We start from the raw sequence: 26700 nt of genomic DNA on the forward strand, positions 1-26700 counted from the left end.
TGCCAGCGAGGAAGAAAACAACATTGTACAGACATGCGATCGAGTTCTAGCGGTTGTACTTGCTGCATCTTTCGTAATGTCGGAGCCATTCTTCAACGTCAGCTTCGGACTCACCGTGGGAAGTACGCGGCTCTCGCTGGTGGGCAAAGGTCGTCGTCTTTTCAGGTCCATGTTCATGAGTCCGTCGTGTGGGTAGCAGCCCTTGAAAAGTACTATTGAGGAGATAAAGGTGGCAAACCTGCTACACGGCGACTGCGACGAGGTACTGGCGGATCCAGAACTGTTTTACCCAGCGCCTAGCATCAATTGTAACAGAAGAAATGGTTTTAATACAGATGAATGTCGAATGAAGGACAGACGCACACGGCTCAGAAACCCGTATCAGTCTGCGTGCGCCTCGCTTCCTCTGCTTCTGTTGCTTCTCAGTAAGCCGCTACACGACGTAATAATAATAATAATATATATATATATATATATATATATATATATATATATATATATATATATATATATATATATATATATATATATATATATATGTACATTGTCACGCACTTCCCGCGATCCTTATTGAAGGAATATGAGGTTAGGCGGAATAAGCAGTATAGGACGAGGAAGCTGAGTCTGTCCGCCGTGGTGCACTACCAAACTCCAGCGCATCCTAACATCTGCATAAATAAACCTCGTAACAAGTGTGGTGGTGTTTACGGGCTACAGATCACCACGGAACCTCTCCTACTTTCCGAAGCAGAAGAATTGCTGGGCTACCCCACCTACGGACGGAGATGGCGCAAGCAGATGGTTCAATGCAGCCCACGCCAGCAGCTCAACCGACCACTGCACGGCCTTATCGAGAACCCCGACACTTCTATGGCAAGTCCGGGGAAGACGTGGATGACTGGCTCACCCACTAAAATCGGGTGAGCAAATACAACCGCTGGGATGCGAATACCAAGTTTACGAATGCGGTAAATGTTTCTTGGAGAAACTGCGCTAACATGGTTTGACAATCATGAAGCATCCCTTACCACCTGGGATCGCTTCATGGAAGAAATGAGAGCAGGATTTGGCGATGCCGATGCTCGCAAAGAGAGCACCGAACAGACTCTGGCTCCACGAGCGCAAGTACCGGGGGAGACCTGCACAACTTACATAGAAGAAGTCCTCAAGCTGTGTAGAATAGTTGATGCTCGGATGACTGAGGAAGACAGAGTGGGTCACCTCCTCAAAGGAATAGCGCAAGACGTGTACAACTTTCTTATCTGCAAGGACGATTTGAATACCACCGCTGATGTAACACGACACTGCTGCACGTTTGAATGTTTGAAGCGATGGCGTATCATTCCGAAGTTTGGTCGGTTGCCTAATGTGACTGCTGTCGCCAGTGTGGATGTGTCGGAAACGACAAGCATGGCAGATACAATTCGACAGATCGTCCGCGAAGAGCTTCGGAGGCATCAAAATATTGGGGGCCACGTCAGACCCGTCTACAGTGGCACCTCTTCGTCAGACAATAGCCCCTTGCCTACCTGTTATGCTCCCTCTGTTACGTCTCCTTCGGACACCCGATGCTCTGCTGCTCATCGCCCGAACATCCAGCCTCTCACCATTAACGTCTACAACAGCGAGCACTATCGTCATCCTTGTCGACTACATCCAGAACATGAAGCGTTTAATCCAAGCGACGATGAGCCTTATCCATCGAATGAACGTGAGCCGCCAGTGTGTTATGCCTGTGGAATGATCGGCCAGATTTCGCGTTTTTGCCTCAACCGCCATCCGTACCAGCAGTATCGCCGACAGTGGGTGAACTCCTGTACAAGGTTTCCTGCTGACAATGATGATTCATATAGAAGAACACCTGGCCGGAGTGAGTACAGAGCAACAGCTAGCCGACAAGAATGCAGAATGGCGCTGACCCGAAACGAATCACCGGCCTCTGACCGTAGCCTGACACCACCATCTCGTCGCCTACGACGCTCCCCTTCTCCCCGACGACGGTCGCCACCTCCGAGAAACTAGTGAGTGCAGCCGATGGAGGTGAGGTCGCAAATGATTCTAGCTTACCCATGCCTCTGCCCGTTTCGATGTTAAAGAACCGAATTGAAGTGTTTTTGGATGGTGTACGTGCTACATCATTGTTGACCACAGGTGCAACCATTTCTATTATACGTCTCGCTTTTAAAATTCATGATGGAAAATAGCGCGAAAGTACACAAAGGACGGAAGGAAGTAAGACACGGACAAGCGCTAACTCGCCCAACTTTCGGCATTACTTATCGCTTTTAAAAACTGCCTTGGTCGCAAAATTATGTTTGCTTGGGATAGTGCGACAACATTGTGTGGTGTTGGTGGCGAACCGCTTAACCCACTTGGAGTCTGTTCCGTGAATCTTGTTATCGCCGGCCACACATTCCGAACTGAATTCGCTGACTTGCTCGATCAACACATGACGTAATTCTTGAACTCGATTTCCGAGAACAATGTGAGGCCACTCTCGACTTTCGCAACGAAGACAATTTTGTGAGCACTCGAATTGAATCTGCTTTGCGTGAAAATTCGCTGACCAATCCTAGCACGCTTTCGGTTTCGACGACTTAGTCATTCCTGCAATGTCGGCAGAGTTTATACAAGTTGTTAGTTCAATCTGTGCCAGTGATGTGTTCGAAGCTGTGGTTGAACCACTCACCCTTAACTGCGCGTAGAAAAGTATTCTGATTCCCCGCTGCGTCATCTCAGTCATGAATAGCCATTCTTCTTTGTGGACGACTAACTGCTCTAACGAACCTGTTATATTACCACGTGGTCTAAAACTTGCCAACTTTGACGAAGACAGATTTAAATCAGTGGCCGTGCTAAGCAGACAATTTCCCGCCTACCGCATGCTCATAATTAGATGAGAAAACATTTCTTGTCATGATTAACAAATCCCTGCCAACAAGTGACCGTCACAGTTTAGTGGAAGTTCTGGCGAAACATGCTGCGACTTTCGATTTCTCTCGGGATTCGCTACCACGGAATCCCGTTTCGCGTACTCAGCATCGAATCAATACTTGGACTGCTGATCCAATCCGTCAGAAGCCTTATCGTGTATCCCCATCAGAGCGCCAAACAATTGAAGAACAAGTTTGTGATATGCTGCATAACGGCATCATTTTAGGAATCGCCTAGTCCGTGGGCTGCCCCTGTGATTCTAGTCAAAAAGAAAGATGGCACATGGCGATTTTGTGTTGATTATCTACGGCTGAATACTGTTACAAAGAAGGACGTGTATCTCCTGCCACGTATTGATGACGCCATTGATTACTTACATTCCACCTCCTATTGTTTCTCAGTCAACCTGCGATCAGGCTATTGGCAGATCCCCATGCACAGGGAAGATAAAGAAACGACGGCATTGATCACCCCAGACGGGCTGTATGAATTTAGTGTGATGCCGTTTGGATTATGTAACGCTCCAGCCAAGTTCGAAAGATTCATGGATACAGTTTTGGGCGGACTGAAGTTATTTGGACGATGTAGTGATATTCGGGACTACTTTTCCTGAGCACAACAGTCGATTAAAGATTGTCTGGAGTGTATTGAGAAAGCTGGTCTGGTATTCAATTCCAAGAAATGTCGTTTTGGAGAGCGCCAGACTGTGGTACTTGGACATCTCATAGACAAGGATAGAATCAAGCCCCATACGAAAAAGATCGAAGCTGTCACTCGTTTTAAACCGCCGAAATCGTTAAAACAGCTCAGGAGTTTTTTGGGGCTTTGCTCCTATTTTCGACGTTTTGTTCCGAAGTTTGCTGACCTAGCATAATCTCCTTATTTGTCTTGTGCACAAAGATGCGCCTTTCAAGTGGGCGGCCGATTGTGACTCCGCCTTTCGTCAGTTAAAATTTATTCAGACATCAGGATCACTACCACGCCACTTTTGTCCATCAGCTCCAACAGAACTTTACACTGACGCCAGCGCATTTGGAGTTTGTGCTGTGCTCATACAGCGCCACAATGGCGATGAACATGTTGCATATGCAAGCCGTGTAAAGAATATATAAAGAAAAAGAAGAAATGCCGAGCTCTTGCTCCTGAAAGTGCAGCCAGCAAAAGTCAGCGCGTTCCTAGGTATAGGCATGGTCCACTTTCCCGGAACGACCGGGGAACGAGGGTTGGCGTGGCACCCCGCTGAGGAGAAGGAGGGGCCTGGGCCGGCGACGAGGAGGCTGTGCGCACGTGCGGGGTGCGAGTGCTGCTGGGAACGACTGGCGGAGAGAAGAGGGGACGAGACAGTGTGGAACGCACCCTTCGTCGGAGAAAGACGCGTGTAAACTTTGCTGAATATATCCAGTATTTTTGTTACCGTTAAAGAGTTTTTGTCCGCGTGTAATTTCTTCACTTTTATTCGAATCCCCTAAAGTTCAAAGTTGTAGTAACAAAGTTCAGTCTAATATAAAATCATCAACTACTACATGGTGCCGAAACCCGGGATGAGAAGATAGTGGCGAAATCCGAAAAGACCACGGCGGACCAAAATGGAAAAGCTCAAAGCGAAGAGGCGAAGTCGACGAGGGCAGAACACGATTATCATCAACGAGGCCACAACAGCATTGCCGAAAGCCAATGTCCAACAGTTGACAGCTCTGCTTCATAGACTGGAAGTCAGCAATGATGAGCTGCGGAAGATAAACGACTAGTTGGAGAACTATCTACCGGAGGAAGCGTTCGAGACCGAGTTTACAGAAAGCGTCGAATACGACGACCGGGCCATAAACCTCATCGGCCAACTGAGGGCTCGAATCGCCGCTTCACAACAGACTGCGTCTGAACAGAACGCCGAATCGACGCAAACGTCCGTGCCGACGCCCAGACTCACTGCAATCAGGCTTCCGAAGCTGCAGCTCCAGTCTTTCAATGGTGAGCTTGCCAACTGGCAGTCGTTTTGGGAATGTTTCCGCGAAGCGGTGCATGATAATCAGGCCCTGTCCAAAGCGGAGAAATTTCATTACTTCAAGAGCCTCCTCACCGGGCCTGCCGCGTCGGCAGTTGAAGGGTTACAAGCGACTGAGGCCTGCTATGAAGATGCTATACAGATACTGCAGCGCCGTTTCGGAGACAAGGAGCTAATCGAACAAGAACACCTTGCCGAATTAAGGACGCTACCACCCGTGTCGTCATCAGGAGATCTCAGAGGACTCCGCCGGCTCTACGATCATGTTCAAGCCCACATTTGCGGGCTAACGGCTCTCGGAGTGACCAAAAATGCCTATTGCGCCATGCTTTGCGACATTATTCTAACGGCGCTGCCGCGAGACATAGTGGTGGAGTTTCACCGCCTGGCAAGCCGACCGACCAAGACAGATGTATTGTCGCCGCCCGATAGTAGTCCCGCGTCACCAGCGCAGCAGTCCTCCGCCTCGACGCAGGCAGCAGAAAGATCAGAGAGAAGGCTAGAGGAGGTACTACATTTTCTGCTGGTTGAAACAGTGTCGAGAGCGATGTAGGCAAGGTCCCGCCTTTGAGACGCCTTCTTACAAGGAAAACCTCGGCAAACGCGCCAGGCAGCCGACTCCGAGTGCCGCAGTTCTTTATGCACAATCAGAGAAGGCAGAAAATTGCGCATTCTGCGATTCGAACAGGCACGACACAGAGATCTGTACGGCTGCACTGACGAACGAAGAAAAAACCGAAAAACTTGCCAGGGCGAAAAGGTGCTTTCGATGCACAAGGTGGGGACACCGAGCAAAAGACTGCAGGCGAAAGATAAAATGCGGGAAGTGCGAGAAAAGGCACGCTACCTCAATGTGTAACCCCAATTGGGCAGCGATCAAAACTGACGTACCAACAGAGATCACCGCCACTAATGTGCATGCAGACGCCAAAACAGAAGAAACGCAAATAGACGGCACTGCAGACTTTTTGTGCCTTTGCGTTGGGGAGCACCAAATACGGCTACATCAGGGGCGTAATAGACGGTGGAAGTCAAAAAACGTTCTTTCGAGCAGATATCTCAAAAACACTTGATTTGAAGGTTTTAGGAAAGGCCGACTTCCGCCTAAACACCTTTGGTGCTGCGGCCGCGCAAGTCAAAAGCTGCCGGCTGGTAGAAGTTCGCCTCCGAAGCCAATACGGAGATCACGAAATAGCAATAGAGGCTATTGAGGTGCCCTTCATATGAAAGGGCGTCAAGCAGGTGCCCACCGATCAGTTTTGTGCAAAAGATGGAAGTTCGAGGAGGACTGCTCGCAGACAGACCGATCCATCCGGGCATGTCTTCAGTGCCAGGTATTGGATTACTAATTGGAGCCGACCACCTTTGGAAATTTCAAACGGGAGAGGTGCAAAGATGCAACGAAAATGAAGGATTAGCAGCGGTGAATACAAAGTTTGGTTGGACGATTCAGGGACCGTTCAGTGTGAATTCAAGCCTCGCAATCGCAAACAATGTTTGCATACTAAGAATAGGCTTGGAAACTGCAGACAAGGTCCACACTACGCTGCCGAATTTCCGGGAACTAGACGCCATCGGCATAAAAGATTCCCCAGAGACACACGACGAAAGAGCACTGAGCAAGGTAAAGTTGGAAAAGAAATGTCTGCGCTATGAAGTTGCCTTGCCATGGAAAGACGCATCCAAAGAACTCAACGACAACAAAAATATGGCAATTCGGCGAATCGACAACCTGACAAAGCGACTATGCCGCAATCCAGAACTCGCTCAGCAATACGACGACGCTATCGGGAGTTATTTCGAGGCAGGGCATGCGGAGCGGGTGACCGAAGAAGCAGTGTCTGGGAAAGTTTATTACATGCCACATCAGCCAGTCGTACGTAGTGAGGCAACTACAACGAAGCTGCGTGTCGTGTTCGACGCATCATCACACGCTCTGAAGAAACGGTCACTCAACGACCACTTGGAAAAAGGACCTAACCTCGTCAGTGATTTGGTGCAGATTCTCTTGCGGTTCCGCCTACACAATGTCGCTCTCGTAGCAGACATCGAGAAATCATTTCTGCAGAGAAGCGTGCGGCCTGAGGATAGAGACGCCCTGCGGTTCTTCTGGTACAGTAGCCCGCCGCTTGACCCGTCAGCATTGCCGGATATCGAAGAATGGAGAATGACTCGGGTACCGTTCGGTACGACAGCCAGCCCGTATTTGCTGACCGCTACCCTCCTTCACCACCTTGAATGCACGACAAAGGAAGTTTCGAAAACGGCGAGCCTCATGAAGGACTCCTTTTACGTGGACGATCTGGTGACGGGGGCGGCTACATTAAACGAGGCGTTGAAAATGGCCACAGAAGCCATCGACATAATGAGCGACGCCGGCATACGCTTAAGGAAATGGTCCTCGAATTCCGATGCAGTCCGCGCGGCGTTTGGGGACGACGAAACTACATCTTCGAACGGTGAACAGAAGATCCTGGGAGTGAAATGGAACGTGCGCTGACATCGCACAGCACACGGACGAAGTGGCGTCCGTGTGCTGTGCGATGTCAGCGCACGTTAAAGATCCCCAGGTGGTCGAAATTACTCCGTAGCCCTCCACTACGGCTCCTCTTTCTCTCTTTCCACTTTCATTCCCACCTTCCTCCCTTCCCTTCGGCGCGGTTCGGGTGTCCACAGAGCAAGTGTGACAGTTACTGCGCCTTTCCCTTCCTGTGAACCAATTTAACTTTAACTGACAAGATGGCAATATCCCTGGCCAGTGTGATCAGCTCATTAACTAGCGGAGCTGCGTCGAAGCGCGTAGTGCTTGCAGACGTCGAGGCTACGATTAATTCTCGGCCACTAGCCTACGTCTCCTCAGCACCAGAGGGAGCTAAGCGTTCCTGCGGAGCGAGCGGACGCGTTTCACCTGGGCTCCGTGTTTTTTTCATTGAACTGCCAGATTTTTTGAGTCGCACCTTAATGAAAGTGCGTCGACCGGATGCATGAAGTTGTGTGGACCACCGGGAACTCGAATTCCGAGGTAGGGGACCGCTTTTGCCAAATTTAAAGGACTTTTGTGTGCCGAGAGGAGCGCCCGCAGCTGGGCCTAACGCCGACTCCGGCCTTGGCCGGAGGAGCGGTAGGCACAGCCCGAGCCTCGGTGAGGCCGCCAGCGGAACATCGATTCATCGGTGATTACGCAAGTGAGCATTGACCTAAGATAACTACAGCTATGCGAGTAGAGGTGGACGGCGTCGAAATTCCGCCGGACCAGTGCACAAGATCGCAAGGCTGGAAAACTGCCGGCGAGAGGGTCAGGCACAAAGGCATGGGCAAGTTAGGCCTAAATGCCGTACTTCAAACGAACCAAGATGGCGCCAAGGCCATGGCTGCCACTGGCAGCGATACACGTCACTCAAGGGCGAAACGTATAAACAAGGGCAAATTGTTGAAGGGCGCGCGCATGCCAGACTTGCCGCGCGGCGACATAAAGATCGTATTACGACCACGAGGCGGGCTCCACGTGAGCGACGTGACCCGCGTTGAACTAAGTCGTGCAATTGTGGCGGCGGCACAGATCCCCGGCAATGAAGCAAGTGAAGATGTCGTGTGCCCCAACCTCCAGCAGAATATCGTTGTGGTGAGCACCTCCAAGAGAGAGAACGCCGACCTATACACTGCAGTCGGAAGGATCGACATACGCGGCACGGCACACGAAGTAAGTACCTACGAAACGGCCCCCCACGGCACGGTGAAGGGCGTCATAAGGGGCATCCCGCTCGAGGATACGGCCCAGGATATTCAGGACAATGTTGTGCACAAGCATAACCCAACGGCGCTACAGGCAAACCGGATCGGTAAGACCCGATCAGTCGTCATTGCTTTCGAAGGGCATAAAGTACCCAAATACGTGAGATACGGCAACCTGCTCATGGAGTGCACGTTACATAGAAAACAAATCGACGTATGCTATGCGTGCGGAAGAGTGGGCCACAGAATGGACGTGTGCCCGGATCCTTCGAACACGATCTGTCGAGGGTGCGGAATCTCCAATCCCGCCGAAGATCACGAATGTGTCCCGAACTGTGGCCTGTGCGGAGGCAAACACCTGACAGCGGACAAGGCCTGCAAAGCCCGCTTCAAGACACCCTACGTCGTCCGCCGGCGGCGCTGGGAACGGCGCCGAGCAGAGGAAGAAGACATCGAGAGAAGGAACCAAGACAAGAGAGGTCCTGCAGGCGGACCCCACCGCAGCGCCTCCAAACAACCGGGCCGGTCACACACGCCGGGCCGCAACAGCAACAACAGTGGCTGTCAACAACAGTCGCCAGAGTCAACCGGACACCGAGGGATCGCCGAGAAAAAGGTGGGCCGGACCAACAGGTCTCCCGTCGCTCTAACCAGCGACACCGAATTCCCACCCCTCACCCCCTCCCAACCCCTTAACTCACAAGCGAATCCGCAAAAGAACAGTAGCGAAGTGATAGAGCTTATGAGGATCATAGAGCGCCAAAACGCTCAGATCCAGGAACAGAACGCCCAAATACAGGCGCTTATGAATAAGATCGAAACGCTAGCGAGTAACGGCAGCTTGGCAAATTCAGGACCCCAAGACAACACGGCGACAAGCAACGCCGCAGGCTTGCGCAAGGTGCCGCGGAGGGCCCCCCCCTCGCCCCGCCAAGGGCGGACAGCTGGAGAGGCTGAGGACATGCAACGTGCAGCAAATAACCTAGAGGCGATGGACGCCGAAGAGAGCCCCGCGAGCGGAGAGGAAACTGCGAACGCAGAGACCGCGACCACGGTAACGACACAGATCCCGCGAGAAGGAGAGCTTATGGCCATTTTGGCCGCAATTTCCCAAATTAACGAAAGGCTCAGCAAAATAGACGACCGACTTAAAGCTGTCGAGAGTCAGCCTCAGACGCCATCGGCGAAGCACAAACGTCAAGCGCTAAAAGTAGCCTCAACATCGGTGAGGAACCACTTCGCGTCCCTGAAAAAGGAGCGGGCCGAAAAAATAAAAAACGCGATCGCGAAAAGGCGCAATCGACTCGAGACAGCCGGAAAGGATGATGCAGAAGCCAAGTAAGAAGCACAAGAAGACCGGGGGGGAAACCATCGTGATTTACCAATGGAACTGCCGTGGGATTCGCAACAAAGAAGCGGAACTAATGTTATACATTGACGGGCAAGACAACAAGCCTGATGTAATTGCTCTACAGGAGACGAACGGGAAACCAAGACTTCCGGGGTACGTCACTTACACGGACCCCACGGAGAACGGAACGGCGGTGCTCGTTCGCAGCAACGTGGCGGCAACTCAACATGTTACGGCGCAGGGCGGGTGCGAGCACACGCTGGTCGAAATTCATGCAAGAGAAATTGGCAGCGCGGGCAATTTATTTGTAATGAGCGCGTACTGTCGGCCGTCACAACGGCAGTACGAATTTGACCGCATCGTGAGTCAGGCGAAAGGGTTGGCGGGGACCAGGCCGCTCCTGATCCTCGGCGACTTTAACGCCCCTCACACAACATGGGGTTATAAGTTCCAGTCAAAAAGAGGAAAAGCATTGGCCAAAGCAATGGAGGATCACGAGATTGCCCTCCTGAACGAGCCTGACGTAACTACCAGAAGAGGCAACAGTGCCGCGAGGGACACTACGCCAGACCTTTCGTGGTTATCGGGAACGCTAGACGTCTCCTGGAGAAGCGAAGAAGTGGACCTGGGTTCTGACCACAGCGTGATCGGCATCACGATCCGAGGTTCCCGATATCGGGCTGTGTTGGGGACAGCGCGGATCACGGATTGGGACAAGATGAGAAAGTTCACCCAGGAACAAGAAGAGGCGTCTGAGGAAGAATCGGGACGAGCTGAAACACAACAGACCTACACCGAATGGTCGAGGGACCAGAAGAAGACCCTCCAAAAATTTACCCAAGAAATCGCAACGACTTCGCAGACACCGTACGTGGACGCCAGACTGACCCACATGTGGGCGGCCCGGCACTCGTTAACGCGGCGATGGAAACGTCAGCGGCACAACAGAAAACTGGCCAAGCGCATAGCAGCCTTGAACAAGCAGATCGTCGAGCACGCGGCCAAACTATGCAGGGAGAATTGGCTGAAGACCTGCGACGGCCTGCAGGGCAAGCTCTCGACGTGGAAGACGTGGTGCCTCTTGAGGCATCTGATCGACCCGCTGAGTAGCAAAACTGCGACCAATCGCAACCTTACCAAAGTATTGAACATGTACAAGGGAGACGGCCGCAGGCTCCTGGAAGACCTGAAGGCGAAGTACCTAAAGACAGAGAAGGGACAGTACCCGGAGCCAGAGAGATACGAAGGACCCGACAACGAAGACCTGGACCGGCCGTTTTCCATGACGGAATTGTGGACAGCGATAGATCAAAGTAACAAGAAAAGTGCACCCGGCAGGGATGCCATAACATACAAACTACTCAGTAACATGAGCAGTAAAGCGGCCCGCGGCCTCCTAGGGCACATCAACGAAGCCTGGGAGAGCTCGCGGTTGCCGAAGGAATGGAAGGACGCCGAGGTCTGCTTCATTCCAAAGCCCGGCAAAGCCCTCACGATAGACAACATGCGGCCCATCTCCCTCACGTCCTGCGCGGGGAAGGTGATGGAGCGTATGGTCCTTCGCCGGCTGCAGAAGCACCTCGAAGAAACAGATCAGATGCCGGAGACGATGTACGGCTTCAGGCAACATCTCAGCACCCAAGACGTGATGATCCAACTTCACGAACTGGTCGTCAAGCCGGCAACGAGGCACACGCCGCGCGGGATACTCGCCCTCGACCTGAAGGGAGCGTTTGATAACGTGTCCCACGCGAGCGTGTTGCGGAATCTGAATATGACCAGGTGTGGCCGAAAGACATTCGACTACATCAAAGAATTTCTGACAAACCGAACAGCGACCATCAGAATAGGGGAGGAGAAGTCAGACCCTGTCGAGCTGGGTGATAGGGGCACCCCACAGGGATCGGTCTTGTCGCCCCTGCTCTTCAATCTGGCCCTCCTGCCCCTGCCCGGTCTACTCAAGCAAATCGAAGGCGTGGACCATGCGTTCTACGCCGACGATATTACGGTGTGGACAGCTCGAGCCGGTTCTGATGCCTAGATGGAGGAAGCCTTGCAGAAGGCGGCAACAACCGTGCACGAGTACGCAAAGTCATGCGGACTGAGCTGCGCTCCCCAGAAATCAGAGTTGCTTATTATCCAACCGGGAAAATCCAAGAAAGAGCTGCCGCCGAACGGGATCGTCACCATCGACGGAACGGCTATCAAGCCAACACAGCAGATTAGGATCCTCGGCCTACTACTTCAGGCCGACGGGAAGGCACACGCCGCCGTCACAAAGATCAAAACTACAACCGAACAGATACTCAGTATGATCAGAAGGGTATCTAATAGAAACCGAGGCCTCAAAGAGGACGATGTTATGCGCCTGATACGCGCATTCGTCGTGTCACGGGTTACCTACTCCGCCCCCTATCTCCAGCTCACGAAGGCGAATAGGGACACCCTAAACACGATGCTTCGTAAGGCAACGAAGCAAGCACTGGGCATTCCCATATACTCGTCCACACAAAGACTGCTGGACATGGGCGCCCACAACACGGTGGAGGAGCTCATTGAAGCCCACCTCTCTAATCAGAGAATCCGGCTCAGTCATACGAAACACGGACGAGCCGTCTTACGCAAGATAGGATGGCAGATTGAGCCAGTACCCCTCAAGGAAGCCCTTCCGGAAGACTGGAAGACGGCCATTCAGACCAAACCCCTTCCCCGGAACATGACGCCGGGCAAGGACGACGAGAGGCGCACCGCGCGGGCCAAAGCCATAGCCTGAAAGCTGGAAGAGAACCCCAGGGTCCTCTACGCGGACGCCTCGCTCCGAAAACACAGTGACCGTGCAGCAGTGGTGGTTACGTCAAAAGACAGGCTGATCGTCAGCGCGTCCATAAAGACAACAGACGCCGCAGTTGCAGAAGAAGCGGCCATGGCCCTCGCACTCGCACAGCCGAGCGTGGACACCGTGGTCACTGACTCAAAGACAGCCTACAGAAGCTTCCGCAGAGGGGTAATATCCTCCGCGGCCCGAGCCATTCTATCCAAGTGCAAGCCTCCGGGAAGAGCTATAGAGCTCGTGTGGGTCCCGGCTCACTCGCAGGTAGCAGGCAACATCATCGCTGACTACCATGCCCGAGAAATGTCAATCCGGGGCGAGAACGAGCCGGAAGAGCTACCGCATCCGGTTACCAGCTTTCGGGAAATTACAAGCATGTACCGAGAGGAAAGGTGCAGACTGCCAGAACCGCACCCCAAGCTCACCAGGCAACAACAGACGATCCTGCGCCGAGCGCAGGCGGGATCGCTTGCGCACCCCGTATTGATGAGCAGCATGTACCCTGCGGAACACGACATGCTCTGTCCTTTTTGTAAAAAAGAAAAGGGCACCCTGCCGCACGTTTTGGCAGAATGCAAACAACTCAAAACCCCCCCTCCTCCCCTTCCCGCCAACACCCCCAATCCCCAACCCCTTGAGCGATGGGAGACCTTGTTGTCCAGCCCCGCCCTATCGATCCAGCTCGCACTGACAGACAGGGGCCAGGAGCTGCTGGAAACATATGGGTCCCGCAACTAGGGAACCACCCCGTCTGGTGCAAGCATGCACCACCGAATTATTTCGGGCTTAATAAATGTTGATTCCTCCTCCTCCTCCTCAGCACCAGAAGAAACATCGGTTCTCACGTCTTCCCATCTGCTCACTGGGAAACGGTTGATCTGCTTGCCCGAAGCGAAAGCAGCCTCCGTTCCTTCGGCCAGTGCAACCGACTTAGGTCGAAGGTGTAAATACCGACAAACGGTCATGGACTCGTTTTGGAAGCGGTGGCTGAAGGAGTACCTGCTTCAGTTACGCTCGGTCCACTTGTCCGCTTCCAGCCCTGCGAGTGCGATCACAGTAGACGACTTGGTTATCGTGCATCAAGAAAAGGCGCCGAAGCATATGTGGCAGACTGCTCGCGTGGTAGAGGTCTTTAAGGGACGAGATGGACATGTGCGTTCGTGCACAGTTAAGATGCCATCATAAGGCGACCGGTTCAGCTCCTCTATCCCTTGGAGACGCGCATAAAATGAGTTGCACTAATTTTTTTTTTTTTGGGGGGGGGAGGATGTAAATAATATATAAAGAAAAAGAAGAAATGCCGAGCTCTTGCTCCCGAAAGAGCAGCCAGCAAAAGTCAGCGCGTTCCTAGGTATAGGCATGGTCCACTTTCCCGGAACGACCGGGGAACGCGCGATTGGGAACGAGGGTGGGCGTGGCACCCCGCTGAGGAGAAGGAGGGGCCTGGGCCGGCGACGAGGAGGCTGTGCGCACGTGCGGGGTGCGAGTGCTGCTGGGAACGACTGGCGAAGAGGGGACGAGACAGTGCGGAACGCACCCTTCGTCGGAGAAAGACGCGTGTAAACTTTGCTGAATATATCCAGTATTTTTGTTACCGTTAAAGAGTTTTTGTCCGCGTGTGATTTCTTCACTTTTATTCGAATCCCCCAAAGTTCAAAGTTGTAGTAACAAAGTTCAGTCTAATATAAAATCATCAACTACTACAAGCCGTTCTTTGAGCAAGGCTGAGCGTAATTACACAGTAACTGAACAGGAATGCTTAGCTGTTGTATTCGGTGTACAACGGTTTAGGTCATATCTTTATGGATGTGCATTTAAAATTGTGACGAACCATCATTTCTTATGTTGGCTTGTAAACCTTCGTGACCCCTGTGGACGCCTTGCGCGGTGGGCTTTGCGCCTCCAAGAATTCAATTTTACTGTGTTTTTTAGGAGTGGTCGTAAGCACGGTGATGCTGACTGCCTGTCACGGTTGCGACAATGAGGTCTTGGATGAATATATAGCTGCTATCTCTACAAGTTTCCCCGTTGTTGGTGAATTCAAGATTGCGCAGCGGAACGACAACGATTGGCGCCGCTTTTTGATGCAGCAAGTTCCCGGAACCCTAAGACCTCATTCTGCATTCGTGACGGTGTACTATACAGGAAGAACTACTCATCAGTAGGTGCGCGGCTTCTTCTGGTAGTTCCTACAAGTCTTAGGTATCAGGTTCTTCGGGTAATGCACGACGATGCTACAGCTGGACACTTGGGTTTCGCGAGGACATTACACAGGACTAAGGAACGTTTTTATTGGCCGAAGAAGCGTCAAACTACGCAACGTTAACTGCCCAGCTGCCTCCAGTGCCAGCATTTCAAGCACCCAACCTTCTCACCGCCGGGTCATCTTCAGCCTATAATGAAACCACGAACCCCATTCGAACAGGCGGGAATTGACCTCCTAGGACCGCTTCCCCGTTCCTCTAACGGAAACCTCTGGGTCATAGAGTGCGCAGACTACCTTGGCGTGACGAACCTTGACTCGCCCGGCGGGCATCATCTGCGAAGGGGGCAGTGTCACGCACTTCCCGCGGTCCTTATTGAAGGAAGATGAGGTTTGGCGGAATAAGCAGAAGAGGACGAGGAAGCTGAGTCTGTCCGCTGTGGTGTGCTACCAATCTCCAGCGCTTCCTTACATCTGTGTAAATAAACCTCGTAACAATATATATACATAAATATATAAGAAAAGAGAGAGGCGCACGAACGAAAACACTGAATTATTTCCGAAGTTTCGGCTGGGCATTGTCAGAAATAATTCATATCATTGTTTTCGTTCGTGTGCCTCTACCTCTTCTAATACATATTTCTGGATCCTGGAACTACTTTATAAAACATACACACACAAAGACGATATATATATATATATATATATCTATATATATATATATATATATATATATATATATATGTGTGTGTGTGTGTGTGTTTGTGTGTATAAAATAAAATACATTTTCACTTGTGCAATTCATAAAGATACTCATGCAACTTTTTTTATATATTTGGGAAGCAGTGTATTAGGAATTTCAATACTTGCTGGTTTCAGTATGAATTGAATATTATAAAAACTGCATAAATGAAAAAGCACATTGTGCTAACCCTCTCTCACTTTTCTTCCAGAGATACATGTGACTGTTACATAAATGTAAGCAAAGCCTTGGATATCAACAGCTAAACATTTGTGCACATATTACCAGGCAATCAATGGGCACATCCCTTCTGCCTCTTGGTGATGACATAATTGTACTCAACTTTTCATGTTTTGCGCTGGTTTGAGCTGAAGCGCAAGGATCTGCGCACGTCATAAGTTTTCCATGTTTACATCTTCCAAATCATCATAATTACAAAAATCTTTATCGTTTAAATAAGCGCAGACGCGGCATGACGAATAACACACGAGCCATTCAACGTTACGTCAACGTTATGGAGCCCTTTAGCCGCCGTGTTGTGGTCTGCACTTGCGGCCTTATGGTGCGGTCTAGTTGGCCATTGCTAGGCACAATGCCAGATCATGTCGTCTATGACGCACATGAAGACCACTTCGTATGGTCTCGTAGAGGCCGAGTGCCCTTGTAGCAAGAGGTCCGATCTACTAGATGCAACACTTGCCTCTGATGACTTTCGCGTACCATTTTCTGGCAACGTCCCTGAACTGAAAGTGTCAAGTGCACAAGTTATGGGACAGATATTCTTTTCTGGCATCAAATCGACACATTTTGTGATTTATGCAGATAAATGGAAGGCCATTTGTTAAGTCTTGCTTTGCGAATCGTCTGGACTGCCATGAAGTCCAATCATATTTGCTTTAACCATGCGATTCAATTCATGACTTCACTACAGAAAACCTCAGATGACAATCCCGTAACTCAGCATTGAAAACATTGTGAAATTGGTGCGTCGGCTGCACTAATGCTTTTTGTGTCAACGAGGCGGACGCTGTGGACACAACAAAGTTTGAGAGCATAAATGTTTTTACATATAAGAAATTCACACTATGAGCTGGCTCCAAATAAAGCAGTAAGCTTTGGAGGTGTTTATTGTTTGTTAATTTATATATGTACAGGAAATTGCCAACAGAGGCCAACGGAAGTAGGAGTGCGAACAATTTTTCGTCACTGTTGTTTTGAGCTCAAATGCTAGAACTGAAAGAGAGGCAATATTGCCTTACACTGTTATTTTCAACATTTGATTAGTTTTATAACTGGGAAAATTACTGATAAAGTAAGCAACATCTTGCAAAACACTGTCTTGCTTCTGCATACCACAAGAATCAAATGTCGAGGATGCAGAGAGTGAAGAAACAACATACTGAAAGCTCTGGATACATGACAAGGTGTGGTGAATAGTTAAGCAGCATGTGTCTACATTTGAAACTGTTGTATTTCTTGGGTTGTGCCGAAAGCAGCCGCGTGCCTGCGTGCCTGCGATGTGCCTCACCGTATATTAGGCACTTGAGCTCGCACACATGGTCTTTCGTCGGATTTTTATCTCCGCACAGTCCGCACACAATAACGTCCGGTTTGGGCCACACGTCGGAGCGGTGTCCTTGCTGGAAACAGACGTAGCACACTTGCCTCGTGGGGCGGTACTGGTAGCACGGTAGTTCACCTCCGTAGTATATTACGAATTTCGGCAAGATTGGGCCGTCGATCGTGATCACTGCGGTCTTGGATTTTCCAAGCATCCTTGTCTGGAGAATGGTTACTCCTTGAGTTCTGGCTCGTAGGTGTGCTTTGAGCTCTTCGGGAGACGTACCTGGGTCAACACCGTGTATTACGCCGCGAAAAACGTCCTCCGGAGCTGCCACGTAAGCGTTGACCTCGTACGACTTTCCGGCGAATTTAAGGCGGGTAATGCGCCGCACCAGGTGAGCCGTTTCTTCATGTGGGGTGCTAATGATAATGATATTTGATCCTGTACGAATCCTTACAAGTATGTCCTCGTCCTTGAATTGTTGGCCGCACGCCATGATAACGGCGCGCGCTACTTGGTGTGTTGTGAGTGATTTCACCATGAGTCCTTTCTTGGTTGTTGTTGTTGTGTTGTGTTTTATGGCGCGTAAGCAACTCAGGCTATCATGCGCCAAGCACAAGGTATATTATGGTTTTTTTTAAAAGGAATGAAGTGTTAAGATATCATAGTTTGTTCAGGAAGGATGTTTCTTCTAAGAAACTAAAAACACATGAAATGTCTACAATTGCATTCTCTCCTAGGAGAAGTGATGGATGGAATGGTATCTGTTTGGTGTAAAATAGAGTGAAATGCTTTTTCCGTAGCTTTTCGAGTTTTTTACATGAAATTAAAATGTGGTTTATCGTCAGTCCATGTCCACAGTCTTCACATATGGGTTCATCTTCTTTTTTGAGAATGTAACTATGAGTAAGATGCGTGTGTCCTATTCGAAGGCGACATAATATTACCTCCATGAAGCGTTTCTGGTGACTGCATGACTTCCATTCTTCGACAACTGGTTTCACGACGTGTAGTTTGTTGTTTATTTCATTTTTCCATGAGGCTTGCCATTTTTCCCTGAGCTTTTTTTGTATGAATTTCAAAACATCTTTGCGTGGTACATTTACTTTTTCTATTTTTGCTTTTCGGGCAGCTGCTGCACATTCGTCAGCTGTCTCGTTACCTACGATTCCGACATGGCTAGGTACCCAGCAGAATTTAATTTTGTAACCTCGTGTTTCGGCTGATGTTATACAATGTATTATTTTTCCCACTACAGGTTCTGTTGCATTTTTAGAGTGTAATGCTGTGATTAAGCTGAGGGAGTCAGTGTAGATTATACTCTTTTCAATATTGCATTTTATTATTTTTTCCACAGCTATGGATATGGCATAACTTTCTGCAGTGAACACTGATGCACAATTGGGCAACCTAACTGTTTTCTGGCGATTGTTTTCTACGACACCACTACCAACATATGAGGTAGTTTTAGAACCGTCGGTATAAAATGTATTGTGGTCTTTGTATTTTTCCTCTAATGTCAGGAATTCTTGTAATATGTGTTCGTGTGGAGTTTGTTGTTTGTCAAACTGTGTTAAAGTAAGGTCGCATACACAGGGAAATTTATACCAAGGGGGTAATGGATCAGGGCATTGTGCAATGTCGGGGAGTGTATCGAGTATTTTTATTTCTTCGCACATCTGTTCGAAGCGGAGGAGGAGGGGTCTGACTGCTTGCGGTTTGTTGTTGAACAGGGTTCTGGACGGGCACTTTGTTACTATGGGGTAGCAGAGGTGTGTTGGTAGCGAACGGATCTTAAGAATGTATGAACAAGTTAGCATGGTTCTTCTGTCCTCAAGAGATGGTTCGTTGGTTTCTACATACAGACTTCGCACAGGCGACGTCCTGTATGCCCCGGTCGAAAGACGCAGACCTAGGTTGTGGACTGGGTCTAGTCGTTTTAGGTATGAGGGTCTTGCGGAACCGTAGACTATGCAACCGTAGTCCAAGCTCGAACGTACAACTGAACGATAAATCTGCAGAAGGCATGTCCTGTCGGCTCCCCAGCGTTTACGTGACAGCACTTTGAGTATATTTAAAGATTGGGAGGCTTTCTTTTTAAGGGTGTTTATGTGGGGGAGGAAAGTAAGCTTTCTGTCGAAAGTAATGCCTAGAAAATTATGTTCGTGTTTTACTGGGAGAGCAATGTCATTGAGGTAAACTGTAGGGTCCACTTGCAAACCTCGTCTAAGTGAGAATAAAACGGCTATTGATTTCTGTGCAGAGAACCTGAAACCATTTCTATCTGCCCATGTCGCTAGTTTATTCACTGTTAATTGAATTTGTCTCTCACACGTTGATACATTAGAGGATGTACATGCTATTTGTAGGTCATCGACATAGACTGAATGCATGATGGTCGTTGGGATTATTTTTACTATGGAGTTCATTTTTACTATAAACAGCGTGGTACTCAAGATGCACCCCTGAGGGACACCATTCTCCTGAGTGAAACGTTTTGACAGAGTAGCACCGAGACGAACTTGGAAAGAACGGTCGGACAAAAACTCTTTCAAGCATTTTAACATTCTGCCGCGGATGCCAAGGTCTCCCAGGTCACGTAGGATTCCATACCTCCACGTCGTGTCATAAGCTTTTTCTAAATCAAAAAATACGGCAAGGCAGTGTTGTCTGCGTATAAATGCTTCTCGTACCGTATTTTCCAAGCGCACAAGATGATCAGTTGTCGAACATCCTTTTCTAAATCCACATTGGCGTGTGTCGAGAAGTTTGCGAGATTCAAGTGTAAACATGAGCCTGATATTTAGAACACTTTCAAACGATTTAGCGATACAACTCGTTAGTGCTATGGGCCTATAACTGCTTGGGGATGTTGGTGGCTTTCCATGTTTCAGTAACGGAACAATAATGGCTTTCTTCCAGGCCTGCGGTATTTCTCCTGACATCCATACCTTGTTAAAAAATTTTAAGAGTGCTTCAACTGAGGATTCAGAAAGATGGGCTAGCATTTGATAGTGTATTTCATCTGGGCCTGGTGCTGTACGTTTGCCGGAAGAGAGAACTGTGTTTATTTCTTGTAGTGTAAGGGGACTGTTGTATGATTCGTGAACGCTGCCAGTAGTAGGTAATTTCTGTCTTTCTGCTTGGCTTTTATACTTTAAAAATGATTCTGAATAATGTGATGAGCTAGATACCATGAAAAAATGTTCACCTAAAATGTCCGCTTGCTCTTGAATGCTTGTCTGGGTATTTGGGTCTGTAAGGAGAGGAACTGTAAACGGGGAGTACTTGCCATTTAATTTATTTACTTGTGCCCACATATCCTTGGATGTTATATGACTGTTTATAGAAGAGATGTAATGCTGCCATGAAGCTTTTTCAGCAGTACGACGCACATAGCGGGCTTTAGCTCTAGCCTTTTTGAAAATTAGGAGATTTTCTTGTGTGGGGTACCTGCGAAATATACTCCACGCCTTATTTTGTTTTTTCTTTGCCTCCCTGCAGTCTTTTGTCCACCACACTTTACAGTTCTGTCTCACAACTCCAGATGATTGAGGGATGGCTTGGCGTGCGGCGGCTAAAATACAAGAGGTAAATCTTTCATTTAACTCGTCGACATTAAAATCTTCGGCAAATAGTTTTCTCAAGTCGGCTTTCTCTTTAAAAAGCTTCCAGTCTGCTAAATGCAGCTTCCAACATCTTGGTTTGGTTTGAATTATAGATGGTGATGATGTTAGACTGATTGTTGTAGGTAGGTGATCATTTCCATGCGGATTATCTAAGACATCCCATTTAAAATCGCTAAGAACCGATGATGAGCAGAAAGATAAATCAATAAAACTCAGTTTACCGGAGCTCGGGGAGCAGTAAGTGGGTTTTCCGGTGTTAAGTAAGCAGATATTATTGCACAGAATAAAGTCTTCTAAAATTTGGCCCCTCGTGTCAGTTTTTTCACTGCCCCAGAAAGAAGAGTGGGCGTTAAAATCGCCAACTACTACGCATGGATCTGGCAGTTGGCTGAAAAGGTCTTCGATATCATGGAGTGTTATTTTTAAGTGTGGCTCTATATAAATACTGCAAATTGTGATTGTTTTATACGTGATAAGTGTGGCAGCTACTGCTTCTAGCCGAGTTTTGAGCCTATGTTCACGAGATGCAATATTGTTTTTAACTATGATGGCAACACCGCCCGAGAGCCTGCATGCCTGCTCTCGATCACGGCGGAAGACTTTGTATTTTTTAAGAATATTCACATGTAGAGGACTCAGGTTTGTTTCCTGCAGACATAAGGCCACAGGTGAATATGTTGCTAAAATGTCTTTTATGTCGCTTAAGTTATTAAGCAGTCCCCTGCAATTCCAGTTTATTACAAAAGCCATCTTAAGCTATATGAGTAAAATAGAGACTACGTTGTTTTTGGCCCCGTGATTCGGGGCTTGTCCTTTTTTGCACGCTCTAAGGAGTCCCGCCGTCTTGACGGCACAGGACTACCCTGTGTTGTCGTGTCCATCGCGTCTTCAGACACGCTGGATGACCGCGGACAACACACCGGAACGCTTGAAGTAGGCCTCCCCGTGTGAGAAGAGGCCTTGGGCCCCGCAGACCTGGAAGGTCGCGAAGCCTGCTTTGGGGGTGGTGGAGCAGCGCCAGCTGCAGCCACCGTGGGCGCGGATGGCTCCACACCAGGGTCACTACCCGTGACCTGGGCGGGTGCCGAAGCACGCTGTGACGCTGCGCCCTGTTGCGTCACAACGGAGTAAGTTGGGCTTTGGACCAATGAAAGCCGCTTTCTCGCCTCTCCGAATGTAATGTTCTCAGTGACTTTTAAGGTTACAATTTCTTTTTCTTTCTTCCATGTTGGGCAGGATCTTGAGTATGCTGGGCGGTTGCCCTCACAGTTTACGCAAAGGTTTGGTTCAGTTTGGCAGTTGTCAGTGGCATGTTCATTTGAAGCACATTTTGCGCAGGTGAGTCGGCCTCGGCAGCTCTGGGAGCTGTGGCCATATCTCTGGCAGTTATAACAGCGACGTGGGTTAGGTATGTACAGTCTGAGTTGCAGCTTTGTGTATCCTACTTCAACGGAGTCTGGAAGGGTGCTCAGCGCAAATGTCAAGACGATGTGCTTAGTTTGGATCTCTTTGTTGTCTCGCCTGATCTTGATTCGGTAAACGTTGATGACATTTTGGTCCTTGAGTCCTTCGAGCAATTCTTCTTCGGTCAGAAACTTGAGGTCATTATCTGAAATGACCCCACGAACTGTATTGAGTGAGCGGTGTGGTGAGATTGTGACAGGGACATCACCGAATGATGTAACAGCTGCTAGCTTTTCGCACTGGTGGTTGTACAGCACTTCTAAGAGGAGGTCACCATTTGGTAGCTTTTTGACTTTGTAGCCTGGACCTATTGTGTCTGTGAGAGTCTTTGTCACAAGGAACGGTGAGACTTGACGGGCAGTTTTTTCTGCTTTTTCGGAGTGAATGACATGAAAGCGGGGGAAGCTGTTTACATTTTTAGTGAAAAACTTGTTCGTCACATCGGTGCGCCCTCTCTTGGCGGGAGGGCGATCAGTTGCGGAAAGGGAAGAAGCCATAAAATTTATTTTATTGTTCGGTTATGGTACCAGCCACCCACCATGGAGTCCAACAAGGGGACGGGACAGGTGCCTAAAAAAAAAAGCCCTGCCCACGCCAGCTGTATACCTTAACTATAACCTAATATGGCTCAACCCAGGGTAGTCAGCCACACAAGGTTAACCCTCGCCGCCGGGAAGTAAGGAAAAAACCAAGAAGAGAGTAGAGGACAGGAGAGTTGTAGGATAGATGACAGGAAAGTGAAAGATGGAGAGGAGGACAGGAAAAGGCGACTGCCGATTTCCCCCGGGTGGGTCAGCCCGGAGGTGCCGTCTATGGGAAGCGTGGGCCAAAGTGGTGTGTTGCCTCCGCCGAGGGGCCTTAAAGGTCCAAACACTCGGCATCGGCTCAACCACCAGGATCCCCTTTTCCCCAGACACGACGATGCCACGCACGGCTAAGCGTGGGTGCTCGGGGTCCGTGGTGTCGCACAAAACACACAAACACCTGCTTTAACAGGTGCCCCCTGCGGGGGAGTCCTTTCTTGGGTAGAAAAATTATTTTGATGTCATTTTTGGGGAGTGGCGGCAGTCTTCGCCTAGGCCTCCTCTGCTCCCCCTGTCCAGTCTTGTTGCAGCCGGTCGCCTTACCCAGTGAGTTTCCATCATGAGGTTGGGCGTCCGGGCCGGTTCCCGTGCCTTTCCGTTGTCCTTGTCTCTGAAGTTTTTTTTTTTTTTTCTGGCGCTTGGATTGAACAAGCTCCCAACTGGCATCGTTGTTGTACCCGACGCGCTCCGATGAGGAATCTGACGGGATTCCGTCTTCGCTTCCTAACTCGGCGTCTCCAAAGTCGTCTTCACCCATCCCTTGGAACTCGTCAAGGAGGGCACTTGGTGGTTGTGGCGACGCACTTGGGGCTCGGCCTGGCCCTGCCATATGGTCTCTTTTTAAAGAAGCGTCGGTGCTAGGCGCCGCCGTTGTCAATAAGCCTAGCGTCCCATGCTCTCCCGATGTCGTGCTGGGCGTCCCGTCAGGGTTAGCGGACTGGCGCCCGCTTTGTAACTTTCAAATCCGGTAAAGATCCGAAACAATGCTCCTACCGCTTGAAATATGGCATCTAGGGGATCCATCACTTGATGTCATCGAGTTCCGAATGAAATCCGGTGGCGAAAAAGCGTTGGTTCGGTGAAATCGGTCAAAATTTGCGGAGCCGAAGTGACGCGTGTCCGCCTACTTCAACCGCCATCAACGGCCTGAAACAGTCGAGAACGATGCAAACGATATTAATGCAGAACAACCAACAGTGCTAAGAATGAAAGCCAGTCATCGCTCTTCATCGTAAGATAATCATACCAGCGGCGCAGTGCAAGAGTGCGGACGGTGTGAAAGCGCGACACACGGTGATAACGCCTGCCGCTGGTCTAACGCACGATGTTTCCGCTGCAGGCAACGCGGTCATTTGGCAAAGAAATGCTACAAGGCCAGAACAGATGGAAATGCTGCTCGGCGAACTGCGTCAAGGCACTGACAGTTGAAAGAGTATCTGGCAACGAGAGCACGGATGAGGCACACGTCTGGACGTTAATTTCGGAAAGGAAAAACGGGTTGGAGCCACCGTTTCACCGCACATTTTGAAGCGGGGGGGGGGGGGGGGGGGAAAGACCTGGAAATGGAAGTGGACACAGGATCCCCGGTGTGCGTCATATCACCGAATGTTTACGACCGACACCGAACGCAGTGGCCACGCTTGAAAACGCCACATGTGAAGTTGCCATGTTCCGCGGGACAACTGCCGCTGCTTGGCGAACTCGAATTTCCGGTGCGATACAAAAATGTGTCAGTAACCTGTCCACTTATTGTGCTTGACTGTTCAGGACCGAGCCTGTGCGGTCGCGATCTGGTTGCGGCACTTGGCAGGACGGGCGTTCCGATGACAGAACTCACTGCACCGGATTCGACAACAAGAAACGCGCCAAGCGACCACATGGTGAACAGACTGCTCGTTGAGTATAAAGATGTCTTTTCGACAGACCAGGGGCTCATCAAGGGACCGCGAGCCAGCCTAAAGCTCAAGTAGACTGCGACGCCGAAATTCTGTAAGGCCAGATCACTTCCTTACGCCCTCCGTGATAAGGTCTCTCGTGAAATTGATCGGTTTTTGTCCCTTGATGTCTTATCACCCGTGCACCATTCAGAATGGGCTACGCCCACCGTAGTTGTCCTGAAAAAAGATGGCACCGTAATAATATGCGGAGACTTTAAAGTCACGCTTAACCAGGCTTGTGATATAGAGCATTATCCACTTCCAGTGGTCGAGGACATATTCGCGAACTTAAATGGAGGTGAATATACTTCAGCACCTTGGATTTGAAGGACGCGTACAATCAAGTGCGCCTTGACGAAGCGTCACGCGGACTTTGTGTCATTAACACGCATCGCGGACTTTTTCGTCACAACAGACTTCCGTTTGGAATAGCTTCTGCCCCAGCTATATTTCAAAGAAAGATGGACGCTGTAGTAAGCGGGCTACCAGGCGTCCAAGCCTACCTTGATGATGTGTTAGTGTCGGAAGACAAAGGAGACAAAGGAACGCGGCTCAAGAATGTGTTGGAACGATTCCAGGAGCATGGTGTCAAGCTTAGGGCCGACAAATGCAAGTTCCGGCAGACATCAGTGACTTACCTTGGGCATCGTATAGATCGGCAAGGCCTACACCCTATCGAAAAAAACGTAGACGCCATTATGCAAGCCCCGCGCCCAAGTAACGTGAGCGAGCTGCGTTCTTTCCTTGGTAGGCTCACGTACTACGCACAATTTCTGCCGAATATGTCGACTGTGCTCAGCCCGTTATATCGACTCATGGGAAAAAGAACCCGTTGGGAGTGGTTACAGCCACAGCAGTCGGCATTCGAGCGAGCTAAGCAAAGCCTGAAGAACGAAGAAATTCTCGTGCATTTTGATTTTAACAAGGAGCTGAAATGAGAGTGTGATGCATCTCCGTATGGTGTGGGCGCAGTGCTACATTCAATAGGAAATGAACACATGCCAATTGGGTTCCATTCCAGAACACTAACAAACGCAGAGCAAAACTACTCGCAGCTGGAGCGAGAAGCACTAGCCCTCATCTTTGGCGTTTCTCCTTTTCGTGACTATCTTCTAGGTCGGCAGTCTACCCTGGTGACCGACCATCAACCACTGCTGGGACTACTCAGGCTTGACCGTCAGACGCCACCGATGGCTGCTGCGCGAATTCAACGGTGGGCACTATTCTTGGGTGGCTACCAGTACAAGTTACAGTACGCGCCAGGGAAACAGCTGCTGACAGCAGATGCCCTCAGCAGGCTACCAGCGCCGACTACGGAACCGGGGACCGAGGGTGAACCGCCGGAGTATGTCCTTTGATTGGAATCCCTGGAAGAAGGTATAGTGACGACGTGAGAATTGCAAGAGCTCACGGCCAAAGACCCGAGCTTAGCCAGTGTCACATAGATTTTGCATGGATGAACTAAAACAACTAAACGAATGGCGAGATACTTGTTGCCGTTATTTGATCGTAAACAGGAGCTATCGTGGGCTCACCGTCTTATCTACTGGGGCAACAGAGTGGTGATACCGCGGAAAGCGCAGGAACGTATGTTGCAGCTGCTACATAAAACCCATCAGGGCTCCTCGGCAATGAAATCAGCCGCGCGTTCATTGTTTTGGTGGCCAGGCCTGGACGGGGACATTTAAACTTGTCGGCGCAGTGCCGCAACTGCGCGCAAAACCTGCC

At 49.8% G+C, this 26700-nt stretch overlaps 1 pseudogene; it reads left to right on the top strand.

The window, feature by feature from the left end:
• The first annotated feature begins 24597 nt into the window (after positions 1-24597).
• Positions 24598-26330, top strand: LOC146175101 (uncharacterized; annotated as a pseudogene).
• Positions 26331-26700: the final 370 nt, after the last annotated feature.

This window comes from Amblyomma maculatum, chromosome 11 (assembly GCF_055883805.1).
Source record: "Amblyomma maculatum isolate TAMU_Amacu chromosome 11, ASM5588380v1, whole genome shotgun sequence".
NCBI lineage: Eukaryota > Metazoa > Arthropoda > Arachnida > Ixodida > Ixodidae > Amblyomma > Amblyomma maculatum.